Source organism: Argentina silus (assembly GCF_951799395.1).
Source record: "Argentina silus genome assembly, chromosome: 22".
NCBI classification, from domain to species: domain Eukaryota; kingdom Metazoa; phylum Chordata; class Actinopteri; order Argentiniformes; family Argentinidae; genus Argentina; species Argentina silus.
Window position 1 is genome coordinate 1878743 of NC_139676.1, and position 8273 is coordinate 1887015.

Here is an 8273-nt window from a genome sequence, read left to right on the forward strand (position 1 = left end):
TCGCTCTGCTGGGAACTGGGTGAGGTGATGCAGGGGAGGCTGGAGGAGGCTGGAGGAGGCTGGAGGAGGCTGGTGGAAGCTGGGGGAGGCTGGTAGAGGCTGGTGGAGGCTGATAGAAGCTGTTTGTCATTCCATTCCATGCATTACAATGAGCCTGCCCTCCGATTTCTACCTCCAGCAGCCTCCCCTGATCCTAGTAGAGTAGGGTGAAGTTGTCTGTAGACACTGATCCTGGGACAGATTAGCATGTCCCCCCCTGATGGTTGAGGTCAGGATGGGGGGGGTAAACTGGTCCCAGACCTGTCTTTAGGGCTGACTTCACAATATAGCCTTCCCAGCAGCCTCCTTACCTCCACAGCCATCTGATCTGAACACACAACAACACTTAGACATGGTTATATCTGACAGAGGTCCATGCTTACTGAAAGAAACCTCTCTCTCTCTCTCTCTCTCTCTCTCTCTCTCTCTCTCTGCATCTCTCTGCCGCTCTCGCTCGATCTCTCTCTCTCTCTCTCTCTCTCTCTCTCTCTCTCTCTCTCTCTCTCTCTCTCTCTCTCTCTCTCATCTAGGACATAGGGACCTGGAGTGTCTGTCTGTATGGTCTATTTATTGTCAGGTCTCTACTGCTCCCTAGTGGAGAGATCCTGTTATTGTGCTACTGAGCAAATACAGTTGTATTTGCCCAGGGTTAAATTACCCACAGCGATTGAATGTCATTGTGAAATCATCTGCTTCTATATTATATTCCCACAATGGTAGTTTACCCAACGTGTTTGATGGTTGTCTACGGACGCTTTGCATTACGTTTTAATCTTAGCTTTATATAGCCTATACAGACGGCTCAAGGTTGCTCAGTGTGTGTGTGTGTGTGTGTGTGTGTGTGTGTGTGTGCGGACGTACAAAGGAACAGATGTTATCACACCGCCACTTTGCATAAAATAAAAATATTGCTGCGTTGTAGAGAAATGGTGGACGTCTTTGCAAAGTGCCGCGTTTGAGAAAAAAAGAGACAAAATGATAAAGAAAAAAAAAAGAAAAAAAATGCAAGCGCAACAGTCTCAAGGGCACGCGACGACGACGCGCGGCGGGACGAGAGAGGCTCGCGGAGCGCCGGGCTGCATGGTGACGTCACCGACCCTGCGCGTAATCCTCTCGCGCTGAAAGGATGTTCGATTAACCACCTTTTTATTCTATCGTGCGGTGCCTCGACGTTAATATAGTAAATATATATATATATATATATACATATATATTAATTCGTTTCTCTTAACGGAAAAAGAAGAAAATCAAACCACCCAACGGGTGTTTTCATCTCGATGAGATGACGGTTTTATTTTTATTTTTTTCTAACCGGCATTCTTTCTCTCGAATCTTGGACGGGAACAGTGACGCGATAAACGCTCTGCGACTGAGGAGAGAGAGAGAGAGAGAGAGAATGCGACATGGACGGAGAGAGCGAATATGCAGTCAATCTATGCTGTGTAATGTAGGCCTAGAAGGGTGCGTTTAAATGATCATCTCTCGCTATCATCCGTTGTTATTTTATTTATTCTTTATTTATATACACGGTTGGTATTTCAGCGTTAGTGAATGATTGCATTAATTGCATGCTAGTTATCCGTGTAGAGGCTATATTCGTATTAATCCAAAATGTATCAATTGATATTGGTTGGCTTGTATAGCCTAATAGGCTATGCGTAATAGATTCTTGGAATATTTTCATGGTGGTATTGGTGTTGTGTCATTGCTGTAGCTCGGCCTATATAGCCTAATCCCTCCACCCCACCATTTCGGTGTCTTTGCTCTTATCTCGACGAATAACGGTTTTGGAGTTCTCTCTATCTGTTTTTTTTTTTATTATAAGGATGGCCGGAAATGGGATATACCCTTTTGTTTGTGACAGGCGCCATGCACGCACACTTTGAAAGGGGATCAAATGTGCCGCCGGTTTTCAACCTCAAGGCGTTTTCATGGTGGCACAGCCTCCAAAACCTCCACAGCCTCCAAAACCTCCACAACCTCCAAAACCTCCAAAACCTCCACAACCTCCACAACCAGAGCACTGCGCCCCTAACACACCACGGCCGTGCGTTCTCGACGCAATTCTCCCATAATGGCTGCCGAGGATGATCCGATAATGCGCATTGGAGCTCTCCTCTGAGAGGACATTGACGTGCGTTAGAGAGGAACAGACACCAAGGGAGATTAGGGAGGTGTGGGACGACGGCGGACGACGGTTGACCGCTGCAAACGGCTAATGGAACATATTTAATACACATCAAAACGGGACGAGGCGTTTTTTTTAATTCTTCTTCCTATGGACACAAAAGAGACCTCTGACTCTCTCTCTCTCTCTCTCTCTCTCTCTCTCTCTCACTCTCTCTCTCTCTCTCTCTCTCGTTCTGCTTGATTTTGACTCCGTCTCTCCGTGTTCACAGCGGACCTTGATTTAAAATCATACAATTAAGGCACGCGGTGAATGCCAAGAGCCGCGAGCCCCCGCTCGGCCTGCAGCACCGAATTGGACGCGCGACGTTGTTTGTTCGCCCCGTTTCGTTCGCGCGACGCAGTGTAGCCCTGTTTTATATGCGTCTGTCGGAATTACACTGCAAATGGATTCTCTCGATTAACGTCGGTTGTCGATAAACAATAGACAGATGTCGGTAGTTTCTGATCGTTCTCTCTACGGAGAGGTTTACGGTTGGCCTGCCCTAGATTACCGGATCTCTCGCGCCCGCATTGTTGTGGTGCGGCAGAGGCGCTGTCCGCGGCGCGCGGTGCTGAATAGGACCAACGGCCGGTTAGACACCGATACCGGTGAAGCGGAGGAGAAATTATTTGTTGACCATTGACCGTTGACCGTATTATCTTTCTCTACCACGGCGCAACTCAGCATTATGTTCATTTAAAAATAAAGCAATCCTCACTGTTATGTAAGGCAAACGGCCTAATCTCTCTCTCGCCTAATCTCAAATGCTGTCCTAGTTTTCTCGTCGTGTTTCGCCTACAATGCAATGGGAGTCTGTTTTTATCTCATGCTTATTAAAGATCGATTTCTTGTCAAAACGTGTGTTGTGTTGAAGTATTTATAAGAGCTCTCTCTCTCTCTCTCTCTCTCTCTCTCACACACACACACACACACACACACACACAGCTACAGTAGCTAGTTATGTAACCTTGTTTTTAACAAGCGGGCTATATAGTATAGTCATGTAAAACGTCATAGCTAAGTTCACCTCCAGTTCAGTGTTTCAGTAGGCTTAAACATTTAAACATTTCACTCAATATTTCCATGTGCATTATAGATATGTTGGGGGGGGGGGGTCTAATTTCTGGGGTCTGAATAAGGAATGAAGGTTTTTTTTTAATGGGGATATAGGCTAGGCCTGTGGTCTTGTACAAGTCATATTAAATATGTTATTGAACAGAAAACGTGCTTTTAATAGACTATATCACTCGATTGGACACATGAAAGGACTCACGTGGAGGCCTAAAGGTAACTGCCGAGATATGGCTTACAGAGAATATATATATATACAGTACAGAGATGATTTATTCCTCTTATTTAAAGACGTACTCTCTATTACTATGCTCTTGACAATAATAAAACGATAATAACACAATAATAATACTTGTTATATTCCCTGACGGTGTCCATGCATACCGCATTTCAATTGACCACGATAGCTAACAAGCAATCTCTCAAAGGACGGACCTCCAGGCCTCTATACGAAACACTGTCCTCTTCGCAACATTCACGGTGCGTTACGTTACATCGCCGCTAGGGAGCAGTGTTGTTTGAAACACAGCAGGCTGCTACAGCTACATTACTGTCTGTCCGCTTCCCAGGCCGCTGGTGTGTGTTGTGTTGTTGTGTGTTGTGTTGCTGTGTGTTGTGCTGTGTTGTGTGTTGTGTGTTGTGCTGTTGTGTTGTTGTGTGTTGTGTTGTTGTGTGTTGTGCTGTTGTGTTGTTGTGTGTTGTGTTGCTGTGTGTTGTGTTGTGTTGTGTTGTGTGTTGTGTGTTGTGTGTTGTGCTGTTGTGTTGTTGTGTGTTGTGTTGTTGTGTGTTGTGCTGTTGTGTTGTTGTGTGTTGTGTTGTTGTGTGTTGTGTTGTGTTGTTGTCTGTGTTTGGACCGTCTGTGTTTGGACCGTCCATTCTGACAGCTGCTTCTGTGCTACATGGCCATCGAGGCTAACGATCTAGGCCCACTGACAAACAGGACATCGATCCTCCCAGTGTGTGTGTGTGTGTGTGTGTGTGTGTGTGTGTGTGCGTGTGAACACAGTCTCTGTGGTCAAATGTGTTGAAATATGTGGTGATGCACCTGCTGGCAGCTGTAGACAGCAGGGTTGCTGGTTCGACTGCTCCATCCGTACTGTGCCAGCGACATACCGGCGGTCGGTCTGAGTGCCGTTAGTAACGGCTCGGTGCTAGACCTCCTTAAGCCAATCATACCGTGACTCATAGTCTGTTGATAAATATAACACCGTGCCGGGAGACAGTGGTATTCACGGCTCGAATGCGGTCTGGGAACACGCACGCACACACACACACACACACACACACACACACACACACACGCAGACACACTCTCTGTCTGACCTGCAATCACGGACAATTATCGGATGGCACCAGGTGACGAAAATCTGTATTTCAAAGACTGACTAACAACCTGTCTATATTATAGTGTTTATTTATAACGAGAGACGAGAGAGAGAAAGAGAGAGAGAGAGGAGAGAGCTACAGTAGAAGAAAAAGAAGAAGAAGAAAGATAGAGAGAGAGAAGGGGGAAAAGAGAGACAGACAGAGAGAGAGAGAGAGAGAAGGGGGGAGAGAGAGACAGAGAGAGAAGGGGGGAGAGGGAGACAGAGAGGAAGGGAGAGAGAGGAGAGAGAGCTACAGTAGAAGAAGAAGAAGAAAGATAGAGAGAGAGAAGGGGGGAAAGAGAGAGAGAGAGAGAGAGAGAGGACGGGGGGAGACAGAGAAGAAGGGGGCTGTCGAAGAATACATCTTTCCACCTGATTTGTGCATTCCATGCGCGATGACGTCACGGCCCCGTCACCCGACCCAGGCAGTGATGGCGACAGAGAGGAGGCTAGCCTAGAGAGAGCTAGCAGCTAACACACACACACTCTCCCTCAACACCGTCCGCACAACACACACCGACACACACAGCAGGCGAAGCGCTTTTTAACACTTAACCGACAACACAGCGAGCTAGAAGAGGAGAGGAACGTCCCCGTCCCCGCTATGTGTCCGGGCTGTCACTCATCCGTAGTCCGACCGTGATGATGGTGTTGATGTAGGACGGAGGAACGGAGGAACGGAGGAACGGAGAGGAACGGAGGAACGGGGCTCTTCGACCGAGCCGCGCCGCACACACAGCCGCGTAATCTGGATGAGGCGAACCGCACGTCGTTGAGCGGTGCTTCGCTGTCGGTCCAACGGACCCGCTTGTTGCTGTTTTTAACCTGACGACGAGTATCTGTACTCCGAGACCCCCACCACCACCACCACCACCCCCCAGCCCCCCGGAGGGACGCCGAGGGACAGGATGAAATTCACCGAGCACCTTTCGGCGCACATCACCCCGGAGTGGAGGAAACAGTACATTCAGTATGAGGTAAATGTCTGCTGGTGTTGGGGAGCTAGCCGGCTACATGCTAGCTAAGCTGTTGTTGTTTGGCTCCTCTGGAACAAAACGAAACGGGAGAGAAGAGAGAGAGAGAGGGCTGGAAAAGACACGCTATTGTGGGTCTGTCAGCTAGTTGTGTTGTTCGGCTGCTAGCAGGGTAAAGGAAGGGAACTGTGTGTGTGTGTGTGTGTGTGTGTGTGTGTGTGTGTGTGTGTGTGTGTGGGGGGGGGGGGGGGCTGTCAGCTAGTTGTGTTGTTCGGCTGCTAGCAGGGTAAAGGAAGGGAACGAGGTGTGTGTGTGTGTGTGTGTGTGTGTGTGGGGGGGGGGGGGGGTCTGTCAGCTAGTTGTGTTGTTCGGCTGCTAGCAGGGTAAAGGAAGGGAGCGAGTTAGCTGTTAGCTACCGTAGCTCAACACACATAGCCTAGCTGGGTTTGTTTGTGTGTGTGTGTGTGTGTGTGTGTGTGTGTGTGTGTGTGTGTGTGTGTGTGTGTGTGTGTGTGTGTGTGGTGCAGGTGGCAGACCTCACGCCAGAAACATTATTAATGGTTGTGTTTTTCAGAGAACTCAAACCTCCAGCTTACAGCACCAACCAGTGCGGTTTGGCCCGCTTTCATAACCGGTTCGTTAATAAGTGTTGAATCCATCTCATGTCTGTTGTGTTCGTGCTGACGGTGCACTTATGCAGGTTCTGGGGGTCAAACGGTCCGCTCGTTTGTTGACTGAAATGACATCGATCCGTTTGAGGCTGGAAATGCAGCTGAACGCCTTTAGGTTTCCACCTGCACCCACCGGGAGGCGAGGAGGGCTGCGGTCCTCCGGTCTGACAGCAGTAGGAGTTCTGTTCTGCCACACAGCTCGACGCATTGCTGCAGGAGAAACACTCACATACCTTACACCCCCCCCCCCCACACACACACACACACACACACACACCCCCAACCATGTTAGACAGCAGATCTCACACTCACACACACACATCTGACAACAAAGTCAAATTCAAGGACAGTATTTATTAAAAAGCAGGACTGTACAGGAAAGGGGGTAGATCTCCCCCCTCTCCTCTCTCTCTCTCTCTCTCTCTTCCTCTCTCTCTCTGTCTCTTCCTCTTTCTTTCTCATATGGGCTGGCAGATCTGCTGATGTCAGCACTTTTTAATTTGGGCAGTGAATAATATGGCAGGGTGAAATGGAAGACTACTATTCCTTTGTTATGGCTTGTCCTGATATAAGTTTGATGCAGGGGAGGCTGGCGGAGGTAGAAATCGGAGGACAGGCTCATTGTAATGCATGGGACGGATTGAAATGAGGAATCGTATCAAATCAAGTGAGTTTGGTTCCGTTCCATGCATTACAGTGAGCCTGGCCTCCAATTTCCACCTCCAGCAGCCTCCCCTGGGTACATGTCAGATGTGAGTTTTGAGACAGTGGATTTTTCCATGCGTACCACTTTTTTTGAAGACACAGTGAGCAGCAGGTACATCCAGATCCAGCAATTTAAGAACAGCACCTCTCTCTCTCTCCTTCTCTCTACCTCTCTCTCTCTCTCTCTCTCTCTACCTCCTTCTCTCTACCTCTCTACCTCTCTCTCTCTCTCTCCTTCTCTCTACCTCTCTCTCTCTCTCTCTCTCTCTCTCTCTCTACCTCCTTCTCTCTACCTCTCTACCTCTCTCTCTCTCTCCTTCTCTCTACTTCTCTCTCTCTCTCTCTCTCTCTCTCTCTACCTCTCTCTCTCTACCTCCTTCTCTCTACCTCTCTACCTCTCTCTCTCTCTCCTTCTCTCTACCTCTCTCTCTCTCTCTCTCTCTCTACCTCTCTCTCTCTCTACCTCTCTCTCTCTACCTCCTTCTCTCTACCTCTCTACCTCTCTCTCTCCTTCTCTCTACCTCTCTACCTCTCTCTCTCTACCTCTCTCTCTCTACCTCTCTCTCTACCTCTCTCTCTCTACCTCTATCTCTCTCTACCTCTCTCTCTCTCTCTCTCTCCCCCCTCTCTCTCTCCCCCCCCTCTCTCCCCCCTCTCTCTCTCTGAGCATAATTGAATCATCTCAGTCCAGTGGTGTGTCTGGTGTCTTCAGCAGGATTAGACATTACACATCAGACAGGCTGGAGGAGCAGACTGTGAATTACGGCCTCTTCACACAACCATGACACACACACACACACACAACCATGACACACACACACACACACACACACACACACACACTCTCCCTTGGCGCCAACTGGCTGAAGTATCGTCTTGTGGGGAGAAAGGACTAAGTGTTGCTGGGTGGTGATGAAGTATTTGTGTCGTAGTGGTTAGTTGAATCTTAGTGTGTGTGTGTGTGTGTGTGTGTGTGTGTGTGTGTGTGTGTGTGTGTGTGTGTGTGTGTGTGTGTGTGTGTGTACAGTAGGTTATCCTGTTCCCAGTTTGCTGCTCTCACTCAGGTCAAGAGCATAGCTGGCCCCTGCACTCTGCAGAACACACACACACACACACACACACACAGACACACACACACACACACATCTGCACCAGCAGACCACCTCAGAAATTCATCCTACAGGAAAACAGGCTGTGACTTATTACATTCATTTACAGCCAGCAGACGTTTGTGCGTTTGTGCGTGTGTGCGTGTGTGTGCGTGTGTGCGTGTGTG

At 48.6% G+C, this 8273-nt stretch overlaps 1 pseudogene across 1 annotated transcript in view; it reads left to right on the forward strand.

The window, feature by feature from the left end:
- Positions 1 to 5237: 5237 nt before the first annotated feature.
- LOC310821899 (xenotropic and polytropic retrovirus receptor 1 homolog) overlaps positions 5238 to 8273 on the forward strand; it is a 10952-nt pseudogene continuing 7916 nt past the window's right edge. Inside the window, exon 1 of the transcript XR_014555125.1 lies at positions 5238 to 5624. The product of XR_014555125.1 is annotated as a xenotropic and polytropic retrovirus receptor 1 homolog (transcript). The remainder of the gene's footprint in view (positions 5625 to 8273) is intronic.